Source organism: Scyliorhinus canicula, chromosome 19 (genome assembly GCF_902713615.1).
Source record: "Scyliorhinus canicula chromosome 19, sScyCan1.1, whole genome shotgun sequence".
Classification (NCBI taxonomy): domain Eukaryota; kingdom Metazoa; phylum Chordata; class Chondrichthyes; order Carcharhiniformes; family Scyliorhinidae; genus Scyliorhinus; species Scyliorhinus canicula.
Window position 1 is genome coordinate 51078685 of NC_052164.1, and position 11676 is coordinate 51090360.

An 11676-nucleotide genomic window follows, 5' to 3' on the forward strand; every position below is an offset into this window, starting at 1 on the left:
TGATTATTTGCCTTGATTCAAAATCCCTACAGCTGTTTTAAGTCTGATATGGTGAAGATTTAACTGACATTTCACTCTTGTCTCACAGTTGCTTCCTGTCAAATGGTAATAATGAGCCTTTGTATCAGTGCTGATGGAAATTTTTTTTTAAGCATTCACATTGCATTGTGAAGATGAGTGAACTGTGCTGTGCAATCTCCAAGTAAATCTGCCGTGTCTCACATTTAAACCTGCTCCTTTCCTCAATATAATTCCAGTCTGAAGTTGTCCGAAGATAGCCCCACCCCTCTCTCACGTGGACTAATGTAGTGGACTTACGCCCAGGTAAACCCCAGAAACAAGGACGCAAAAGCAAACAAACTCACCCAAAATAATAAAAGACTTGTAACTTGTATATTATATAGTCCCTTTTCCAAATTCTGGATTGAGCAGCCTGCTTTACAACCAGTGAAGTGTTTTTCAAAATGTCGTCGCTGTTGTAGGAAACACAGCAGCCAATTTGCAGCAGAAAGGTGGATTTGATGGTGCAATGGTAATGTCACTGGGCTAGTAATCCAGGGGCCTAGGTTAATGCTGTGGGGACACGGGTTCAAATCCGACCATGGCAGCTGGTAGAATTAAAATGTAATGAATAAATTGGAATTTTAAAACAGAAGCTAGTTTTAGTAATAATGACCATGAATTGATTGATGTAAAAACCCAGCCGAAAACCTTTTTGGGAGTTTTCCTTCCTTTTAGGGAAATAAATTACTTGGATGAAGAGACAAAAAGTAATGTTGCTGACAATACAAAGCTAGGTGGAAATAATAGTCTTTATTAGTGTCACAAGTAGGCTTACATTAACACTGCAATGAAGTTACTGTGAAAAGCCCCTAGTCACCACACTCTTGCGCCTGTTCGGGTACACTGAGGGAGAATTCAGAATGTCTAATTCACCTAATAAGCACGTCTTGTGGGAGGAAACCGGAGCACCCGGAGGAAACCCACGCAGACACGGGAAGAATGTGCAGACTCCGCACAGACAGTGACCCAAGCCAGGAATCGAACCCAGGTCCCTGGCGCTGTGAAGCAACAGTGCTATCCACTGTGTTACCAAATCTCAGCTGTGAGGAGAACACGGGCTGCAAAACGAATAGGACAGTTTAAGTGGGTGGGCAACGAGATGGAGTATAATGTGGGGACGTGTGAAGTTAGTCAACAGAAAAAGCAGAAAATACGAGACAATCTCAGCAGGTATGACAGCATCTGTGGAGAGAGAACAGAACAGTACAGCACAGAACAGGCCCTTTGGCCCTCGATGTTGTGCCGAGCAATGATCACCCTACTCAAACTCACGTATCCACCCTATACCCGTAACCCAACAACTCCCCCTTAACCTTACTTTTTCGGACACTACGGGCAATTTAGCATGGCCAATCCACCTAACCCGCATATCTTTGGACTGTGGGAGGAAACCGGAGCACCCGGAGGAAACCCACGCACACACGGGGAGGACGTGCAGACTCCGCACAGACAGTGACCCAGCCGGGAACCGAACCTGGGACCCTAGAGCTGTGAAGCATTTATGCTCACCACTATGCTACCGTGCTGCTCCCAACAGGCATGGTTGAAGACTCCGGGCCCGGTGCTCCTCCAGAAGCACGTCAGGGCACACAAAACTGACCCACTCGTAGAGAAAGTGCTTCTACTACACTCAAACCCCCAATACGCCTTCATAAAGTACCCTGACAGCCGTCAGGACACTGTATCCCTCCGAGACCTAGCGCCGGCAGGATCGAATCCCATCACTATCACCGCCGAGGTACCCCTCACACTACGCCCCACCCAACTCATCACGCCCCCGCACCTACCGGGTCGCTACACATGTTCCGCGCACCCGCGCCCACAAGATTCCAGCGTCCCCAGTCGAACCAGACGGGTACGAAGCTCGGACAGAATCACCCCCAGAGTCCGCCATCGTATCCCAACCAACCGTGATCGTCCAGCCGCCAGAAGAGGCTGCAACCCCAGTGCTCCGCCGATCACAACGGACAACTCGACCACCGGACAGACTCAATTTGTAAGCCATCACCCCCGCAGGACTTGATTTTTTCACAAGGGGTGAATGTGGTGAATTATAAACACTAATAATCCACACTGTATTGTACAACATGTGTTGAGCCTGTACCTTGTACACAGATCATGTGTAGTTGCACGGCTCTACCCATAGGGGGAGATGAGGAGCTTGTACTGGGCTCCACCCTTGGTTCCGCCCATGGCTCCTCCCCCTAACCGGAAGTATAAAGGTTGCTGTTATGAGCCTGCCTGCCAGTTCATCTAGAGTTCATCTCGTCACAGGCAGGCTCTGTTGTAAGATGATTAAAACCACTGTTCGCTTCTAACCACGTGTCGCGTGAATTGATGGTCTCATCAATGCCCCTTTATAGAAGACCGCCGGCAATCCATCTGGTCCCGGCGTCTTCCCCGCCGGCATGGAGCTCATGCTGTCCATGACTTCACTCAGTATTAATGGTGCTTCCAGCTAACCTGCACACTTGGACTGTGGGAGGAAACCGGAGCACCCGAGGAAACCCACGCAGACATGGGGAGAACGTGCAGACTCCGCACACCCAAGCTGGAAATCGAACCCGGTTCCCTGGCGCTGTGAAGCAACAGTGCTAACCACTGTGCTACCGTGCCTCGTTTCCGTTGTGTCTGCCGCTTTCTCAGCTGGTGAGCCAGCTGGCGGCTGGCTTTGTCTCCGTATTTGTACAAGGACCCCGTGCCTGGCGGAGTTGGTGCACCGCTTTCCTCGTGAAGAGCAGGTCCAAGTTCATCTGTAGCTTTTTCCTCTCCGCCAGGAGCTCTACAGTCGGGGCCTCAGAGTATTGCCGGTCCACCTCCAAAATGGAGTCAACTAACTGTTGCCTAACCACTATTTCTTCCCTGTCTCTATGCGCTTTAAAGGCAATAATCTCACCCCTGATCACAGCTTTCAGAGCCTCCCAGAGAGACTGGAGGGTGAGACCTCCCAGTTCTGGTTGTTGGTAATATAACTGTCTTTGGCCTGTGATACTTTCTTGCAGAAAGCCTTGTTGGTGAGGAGGGCCGTGACCAATCTCCATGGGTGGGGTGGGGGGTGGCGTTGGGTACAGCCTGTCTCCATCTTCACATCCATATAATGTGGAGCACGGTCGGAGATTACGATCGCAGAGTATTCTGCTCTTACTATCCCTGGAAGCACCGATTTCTCCACTACTTAAATCGGGTGTATACGTTTTGTACCTGGGAGAGGAATGAGAACTCCTTCCCTGGGTGCGTGAACCTCCATGGGTCCATTGCCCTCATCTGCTCCATGAATGTGCCAAGTTCTTTTGCCATGTTAGAGGTCTTCCCTGTTTTGGAGTTCGACCTGTCTGTCCGTGGGTCCTGTACACAATTCAAATCCCCCCCACTCCCCATGATAGGTCAGTGTGTGTCAATGTTGGGGGGCCGCCATGGTCTTCTTTACAAACTCCGTGTTGTCCCAGTTGGGAGCGGACACGTTGACCAGTACCACTGATGCCCAGTCCAGGACATTGCTGACCATGATGTACTGGCCCCCTATGTTTGTAACCATCCTTGCCGCAGTAAACACCGTCCTTTTATTTATCAGTATGGCTCCCCTCCAGCTCTCATCTCGTGGCAATAATGGTAGGTCTGTCCCGCCCAGCCCTTTCTTTTTTTAAATAAATTTAGAGTACCCAATTCATTTTTTCCAATTAAGGGTCAATTTAGCATGCCCAATCTGCCTGGCCTGTACATCTTTGTGTTGTGGGGGCGAAACCCACGCAAACACAGGGAGAATGTGCAAACGCCACACGGACAGTGACCCAGAGCCGGGATCGAACCTGGGACCTCGGCGCCATGAGGCAGCAATGCGCCACTGCGCAGCCGTGCTGCCCCTAGCCCTTCCTTACCCACAATCGATCCTTCCTTAGGTGCGTCTCCTGGAGGAAGACTATGTCAGCTTTCATACTTTTGAGGTGGATGAAAACTGTCGATATTTTCCCTAGGCCGTTAAGTCCCTTGATGTTCCAGGTGACTATTCTGATCTTTGACTACCCCTTGCGGGAGCACCAATACTTACCTTGTGGATGTGCCTCTGCGCTCCGGGGTTTCCCTTTGTTAGGGGCACATCCCTGATAAATACTGAAGCTAAGTAATTATTTAATATTTCTACTATCTCTCTATCATTACATGTGATCTTAATTTGTCTACCCCAAATTATCCTAGTCTCTTCACAGTCTTCTTTTTTGAATCGATGTGTGTGTGAAATATGTTACTATTTTGGTTCACGTTCCCTGATTTAATTTCATTGTTCCTCTTTGCCCTCCTGATTGGTTTTTTGACATCTTTCTGAATCTCTTCATGTTTTCTCTTAACATGCACTCCTCTGCTATCTCTGTTCTTAATCATTGCCTCTTTCTTAATCCTCAGTTAGCTTATTTCTTTATTCATTCATGGAGTCCCACTTGTGCCTAGTTTGTTCTTTCCTGTTAGTGGGCTATATTTCCCTGCACTCTGTTGAACACTGTTTGAAATGTTGCCCTGAATTGTTGTTTGACAATATAATTGCCCATTTTACTTTCCCAAGTACTATTCACAGTCCCTTAAAATCATCTTTTTTCCAATTTATTACCTTATTTTTTGTCATATTTATGTCCTTCTCAAGCTCTTAAAAACCATATAGAACATAGAACAGTACAGCACAGAACAGGCCCTTCGGCCCCCAATGTTGTGCCGAGCCATGATCACCCTACTCAAACCCACGTATCCACCCTATACCCGGAACCCAACAACCCCCCCCTTAACCTTACTTTTTATTAGGACACTACGGGCAATTTAGCATGGCCAATCCACCTAACCCGCACATCTTTGGACTGTGGGAGGAAACCGGAGCACCCGGAGGAAACCCACGCACACAGGGGGAGGACGTGCAGACTCCACACAGACAGAGACCCAGCCGGGAATCGAACCTGGGACCCTGGAGCTGTGAAGCATTTATGCTAACCACCATGCTACCCTGCTGCCCCTAATATATATATTATGATATTATATTATATTATCATATATAATATATATTATATATGATATATACTATATGATATATACTAATATATATTATCATAATATATTATGATTACTATTAGAACCATAGTAAAATTACAGCACAGAAGGAGGCCATTTGGCCCATTTGGCACCACCATGTCAGCCCGAGGACACCTAGGTGCCCTTTCTAATCCCACCTTCCTGAAACCAGTCCAGAGCCCTATAGCTTACAGCACTTTAGGTCCAGATCCAGCTACTTGAAAAAATATATATTTTTTTCCAATTAAGGGCAATGTAGGGTGGCCAATTCACCTACCCTGCACATAAGAACATAAGAACTAGGAGCAGGAGTAGGCCATCTGGCCCCTCGAGCCTGCTCCGCCATTCAATTAGATCATGGCTGATCTTTTGTGGACTCAGCTCCACTTTCCGGCCCGAACACCATAACCCTTAATCCCTTCATTCTTCAAAAAACTATCTATCTTTACCTTAAAAACATGTAATGAAGGAGCCTCAACTGCTTCACTGGGCAAGGAATTCCATAGATTCACAACCTTTTGGGTGAAGAAGTTCCTCCTTATCTCAGTTCTAAATCTACTTCCCCTTATTTTGAGGCTATGCCCCCTAGTTCTGCTGTCACCCGCCAGTGGAAACAACCTGCCCGCATCTATCCTATCTATTCCCTTCATAATTTTAAATGTTTCTATAAGATCCCCCCTCATCCTTCTAAATTCCAACGAGTACAGTCCCAGTCTACTCAACCTCTCCTCATAATCCAACCCCTTCAGCTCTGGGATTAACCTAGTGAATCTCCTCTGCACACCCTCCAGCGCCAGTACGTCCTTTCTCAAGTAAGGAGACCAAAACTGAACACAATACTCCAGGTGTGGCTGCACTAACACCTTATACAATTGCAACATAACCTCCCTAGTCTTAAACTCCATCCCTCTAGCAATGAAGGACAAAATTCCATTTGCCTTCTTAATCACCTGTTGCACTTGTAAACCAACCTTCTGTGACTCATGCACTAGCACACCCAAGTCTCTCTGAACAGCGGCATGCTTTAATATTTTATCGTTTAAATAATAATCCTGGACTTCCGGTTGCGGCTATGACCAGCTAAGTCGCACGTTTGGCTGCTCCTGTTAGGAAGGTGTTTTCGGGCCGATTGGAGGGCCCCTAACGGCGCTGGAACGGCAATTCCCGGTGGGGGAAGGTTCCCAGAGGTGAACCCCGAAAACTTTATGGTCGTCACCCGAAGTGGGGCAGGAAAAAAAAGCGGCAGCAGCTCCCCGAAAAAAGCGGGGGAAGAAATCCAAAATGGCGGCCGGCGGCGCACCCGAGGACTGGAGGAAATGGGCGGAGGAGCAGCAGGCCGCTCTCCTGCGCTTCTTCACGGAGCTGAAAGTGGAGCTGCTGGAGTTGATGAACGCGACGACCACCAGGCTGATGGGGGCACAGGCGACCCAAGAGGCGTCAATTCGGGAGCTGCAGCAGGAGATGACTGTGAGGGAGGAGGAGGCCACGGTCCTCGTGGGAAAGGTGGAGGTGCACGAGGCACTCCACCTGAGATGGCAAAACCGATTGGAGGAGATGGATACCCGCATGAGGCGGAAAAACCTGAGGATCCTGGGCCTGGCAGAAGGGCTGGAGGGGTCGGACCTCCAGGGATATGTGGCAGAAATGCTGGGCTCACTGATGGGGGCAGGGGCCGTCCCTTCGCCCCTGGAATTGGAGGAGGCCTACAGAGTAATGGCCAGGAAGCCAAGAGCAAACGAACCCCCGAGGGCGGTGCTGGTTCGGTTCCAGCGATTCAGTGACCGGGAGAGGGTGCTGAGGTGGGCCAAGAGAGAGAGGAGCAGCAAATGGGAGAACTCGACGGTGAGGATCTTTCAGGACTGGAGTGCGGAGGTGGCAAAGCGGCGGGCCCGGTTCAACCGGACGAAGGCGGTGCTGCATGCCAAGAGAATCAGATTCGGGATGCTGCAGCCAGCGCGCTTGTGGGTGACCTACAAGGACCAGCACCACTATTTCGAGTCCCCGGAGGAGGCGTGGGCCTTTGTCCAGGAAGAAAAGCTGGACTCGAACTAGAACCAGGGGATACTTGGCGGTCGTTGCCGCTCTGGTACTTTAAGCTGGTCACGTGGCTTTCTTTTGGTTGGATTTTCACTTGGCCGTATTTTTGGACCTTTTTTGTTCTCTATACCAGTTTTTTTTTCTCTCTTTTTCCTGTTATTTATAATGTTATGTTGGGAGGGCGGGGTGGGGGGGGAGTGCCGGGGGTATGTGTTTCTTGTGGGGTTTTTGGTTGTTTTGTATTTATCGGTGTGAGATCGGGGACGGGGGTGGAACTGAAGATGGAGGGGCGGGGAGGGGCAGGGCGAAAGCGCGGGCTTTCCTCTGGTTTCCCGCGCACGGGGCAGAGGAGGGAGGGGGGTGGGAGTAAGGGGCGTGGTCAGCAATGGCTCCCTTTCCCGCGCTGGAGCGGGGTCAAGGAGGGGTGGTAAGGGGGGGGGACGTCCCCCATGCCGGGAGGAGCCGGAGTGTGGCAGGGGCAGCCGGGTCAGCGTAAACCAGCTGACTTACGGAAGTACTATGGAGGGTGCATCGCGGCTAGGAAGGGTCCTAGCCTGGGGGGGGAGGGGGGTGGAGGGGGGGGCCACCGGGTTGCTGCTGAAAAAGCCAGGGAGGAGAAGTTGAGGGGTGGGGGGGGGGAGCCATCGCCATGGGGAGCGGGTCAGAAAGGGAGGGCTGACTCGGGGCGAGCAGGGGACAGGATATGGCTAGTCGGCAGGGGAAAGGGGCGGGCTGCCCTTCGACCCGGCTGATCACTTGGAATGTGAGGGGGCTGAATGGGCCGGTCAAGAGAACGAGAGTAATCTCGCATTTGAAGGGGCTGAAGGCGGATGTAGCAATGCTACAAGAGACCCATTTGAAGGTGGCGGACCAGGTCCGCCTGAGAAGGGGGTGGGTGGGACAGGTGTTCCACTCAGGACTGGACGTAAAGAACCGAGGGGTGGCGATCCTGGTAGGGAAGAGGGTGTCGTTCGTGGCGGCGGAGGTGGTGGCGGATAAAGAGGGTAGATATGTCATGGTGAAGGGTAGGCTGCAGGGGGAGAAAGTGGTGATGGTTAACGTGTATGCCCCGAACTGGGACGACGCTGGCTTCATGAGGCGCCTACTGGGCCTCATTCCTGACCTGGAGGCAGGGGGCCTGATCATGGGGGGGGACTTCAACACAGTGCTGGACCCCGTGTTGGACAGATCGAGTTCAAGGACGAGTAGGAGGCCGGCAGCGGCAGAAGTGTTAAAGGGGTTTATGGAGCAGATGGGAGGGGTGGACCCCTGGAGGTTTGGGAGGCCGAGGGCGAGGGAGTATTCCTTTTTCTCCCATGTCCACAGAGTCTATTCTAGAATTGACTTTTTTGTATTGAGCAGGGGACTGATCCCGAAAGTACGGGAAGTGGAGTACTCGGCCATAGCGGTCTCAGACCACGCGCCACACTGGGTAGATTTGGAAATGGGGGAGGTGCGAGACCAGCGTCCGCTGTGGCGCCTGGATGTGGGGTTGCTGGCGGATGAGGAGGTGTATAAGAGGGTCCGGAAGAGCATTGAAAGGTATCTGGACATTAATGACACGTGGGAGGTGCAGGTGGGGATGGTATGGGAGGCCCTGAAGGCGGTGATCCGGGGGGAGCTGATCTCCATACGGGCACATAGGGAAAGGAGGGAGAGACAGGAGAGGGAGAGGCTGGTGGGGGAGCTTCTGGACGTGGATAGGAAATATGCGGAGGCACCAGAGGAGGGGCTGCTGGGGGAACGGCGTAGTTTGACCTGTTGACCACCAGAAAGGCGGAGACACAGTGGAGAAGGGCGCAGGGCGCGATTTATGAGTATGGGGAGAAGGCGAGCAGGATGTTGGCGCATCAGCTCCGCAAGCGGGATGCGGCTAGAGAAATTGGGGGAGTGAGGGAGAGGGGTGGGAACGTAGTGCAGAAGGGGCCAGAAGTAAATGGGGTTTTCAGAGACTTCTATAAGGAGCTGTATCGGTCAGAGCCGCCGACGAGGGGAGGGGGGATGGAGGGCTTCTTGAACAAACTGAGGTTCCCCAAGGTCCAAGAGGAGCTGGTAGAGGGGCTGGGGGCGCAGATAGGGTTAGAGGAGCTAGTCAAGGGGATTGGGCATATGCAGTCGGGGAAGGCGCCGGGGCCAGACGGGTTCCCGGTGGAATTTTACAAAAAATATGCGGATCTGGTGGGCCCTGTGCTGGTGCGAGCCTTCAACGAGGCATGGGAGGGGGGGGCTCTGCCCCCGACAATGTCGCAGGCACTGATCTCTCTGATCTTGAAGCGGGACAAGGACCCCGTGCAGTGTGGGTCATATAGGCCTATCTCGCTCCTGAATGTGGACGCCAAGCTGCTGGCAAAGATCCTGGCTACCAGGATAGAGGATTGTGTGCCAGGGGTGATACACGAGGACCAGACGGGTTTTGTGAAAGGGCGGCAGCTCAATACGAACGTGCGGAGACTGCTAAACGTCATCATGATGCCGGCAGTGGAGGGGGAGGCGGAGATAGTGGTGGCATTGGACGCGGAGAAAGCATTTGATAGGGTGGAGTGGAAGTACCTGTGGGAGACGCTGGAACGGTTTGGATTTGGGGAGGCATTTATTAAATGGGTGAAGCTGCTCTATTCGGCCCCGACGGCAAGTGTAGTGACGAATGGTAGGAGATCGGAGTATTTTGGGCTCCACCGGGGGACCAGACAGGGGTGCCCCTTGTCCCCCCTGCTCTTCGCACTGGCAATTGAACCGTTGGCGATGGCACTGAGGGGCTCAGGGGGGTGGAGAGGGCTGACAAAGGGCGGGGAGGAGCACCGGGTATCGCTATACGCGGACGACCTGCTGCTATACGTGGCAGACCCAGAAGGGGGAATGCCGGAGGTGATGGAACTGCTAGCAGAATTCGGGGACTTTTCGGGGTACAAGCTAAACTTGGGTAAGAGTGAGGTATTTGTGATACACCCAGGGGACCAGGAAGAGGGAATCGGGAGACTCCCGTTGAAGAGAGCAGGAAAGAGTTTTAGATATTTAGGGGTGCAGGTGGCAAGGAACTGGGGGACGCTCCACAAGTTGAACTTCACTAGGCTGGTGGAACAGATGGAGGAGGAATTTAAAAGGTGGGACATGGTGCCGCTGTCGCTGGCGGGCAGAGTGCAGTCCGTTAAAATGACGGTCCTCCCGAGGTTTCTGTTCTTATTCCGGTGCTTGCCCATCTTCCTCCCTAGGGCCTTCTTCAAAAAGGTGACGAGCAGCATCATGAGCTACGTGTGGGCGCACGGCACCCCAAGGGTGAGGAGGGTCTTCTTGGAGCGGAGTAGGGAGAGTGGAGGGCTGGCATTACCCAACCTTTCGGGGTATTACTGGGCGGCTAATGTATCGATGGTGCGCAAGTGGATGATGGAAGGGGAGGGGGCAGCTTGGAAACGAATGGAGAGGGCGTCCTGTGGCAACATAAACCTGGGGGCCCTAGTAACGGCGCCATGGCCGCTCCCTCCCACGAGGTCTACCACGAGCCCAGTGGTGGCGGCCACCCTCAAGATCTGGGGGCAATGGAGGCGACACAGGGGGGAAGTGGGAGGTCTGATGGAGGCACCGTTAAGAGGGAACCATAGATTCATCCCGGGGAATATGGACGGGGGATTCCAGAGCTGGTACAGGGTGGGCATCAGGCAGCTGAAGGATCTGTTTGTAGATGGGAGGTTTGCGAGCCTGAGAGAGCTGGAGGAGAAATTCGGGCTCCCCCCGGGAAACGTGTTTCGACATCTGCAGGTGAAGGCATTTGCTAGACGCCAGGTGGAAGGGTTCCCCTTGCTCCCCAGTAGGGGGGCGAGCGATAGGGTGCTCTCGGGGGTCTGGGTCGGAGGGGGGAGGATATCGGACATATACAAAGTAATGCAGGAGGCTGAGGAGGCATCAGTAGAGGAGCTGAAAGCCAAGTGGGAGGGGGAGCTGGGAGAGCAGGTAGAGGATGGGACATGGGCTGATGCCCTGGAGAGAGTTAATTCTTCCTCCTCGTGTGCGAGGCTTAGCCTCATTCAATTTAAGGTGCTACATAGAGCCCATATGACGGGGACAAGGATGAGTCGGTTCTTTGGGGGTGAGGACAGATGTGTCAGGTGTTCGGGAAGTCCAGCGAACCATGTCCATATGTTTTGGGCATGTCCGGCACTGGAGGAGTTCTGGAAGGGGGTGGCAAGGACGGTGTCGAGGGTGGTGGGATCCAGGGTCAAACCAGGATGGGGACTAGCGATCTTTGGGGTTGGGGTGGAGCCGGGGGTACAGGAGGCGAGAGAGGCCGGAGTACTGGCCTTTGCGTCCCTAGTTGCGCGAAGAAGGATACTGATACAGTGGAAGGACGCGAGGCCTCCAAGCGTGGAAACTTGGATTAATGACATGGCAAGCTTTATCCAGTTGGAAAGGGTCAAATTCGCCCTGAGAGGGTCGGTACAAGGGTTCTTCAGGCGGTGGCAGCCTTTCCTCGACTTTTTGGATCAAAGATAGGGTGCAGAGGTCGCAGCAGCAGCAACCCGGGGGGGGGGGGGGGTG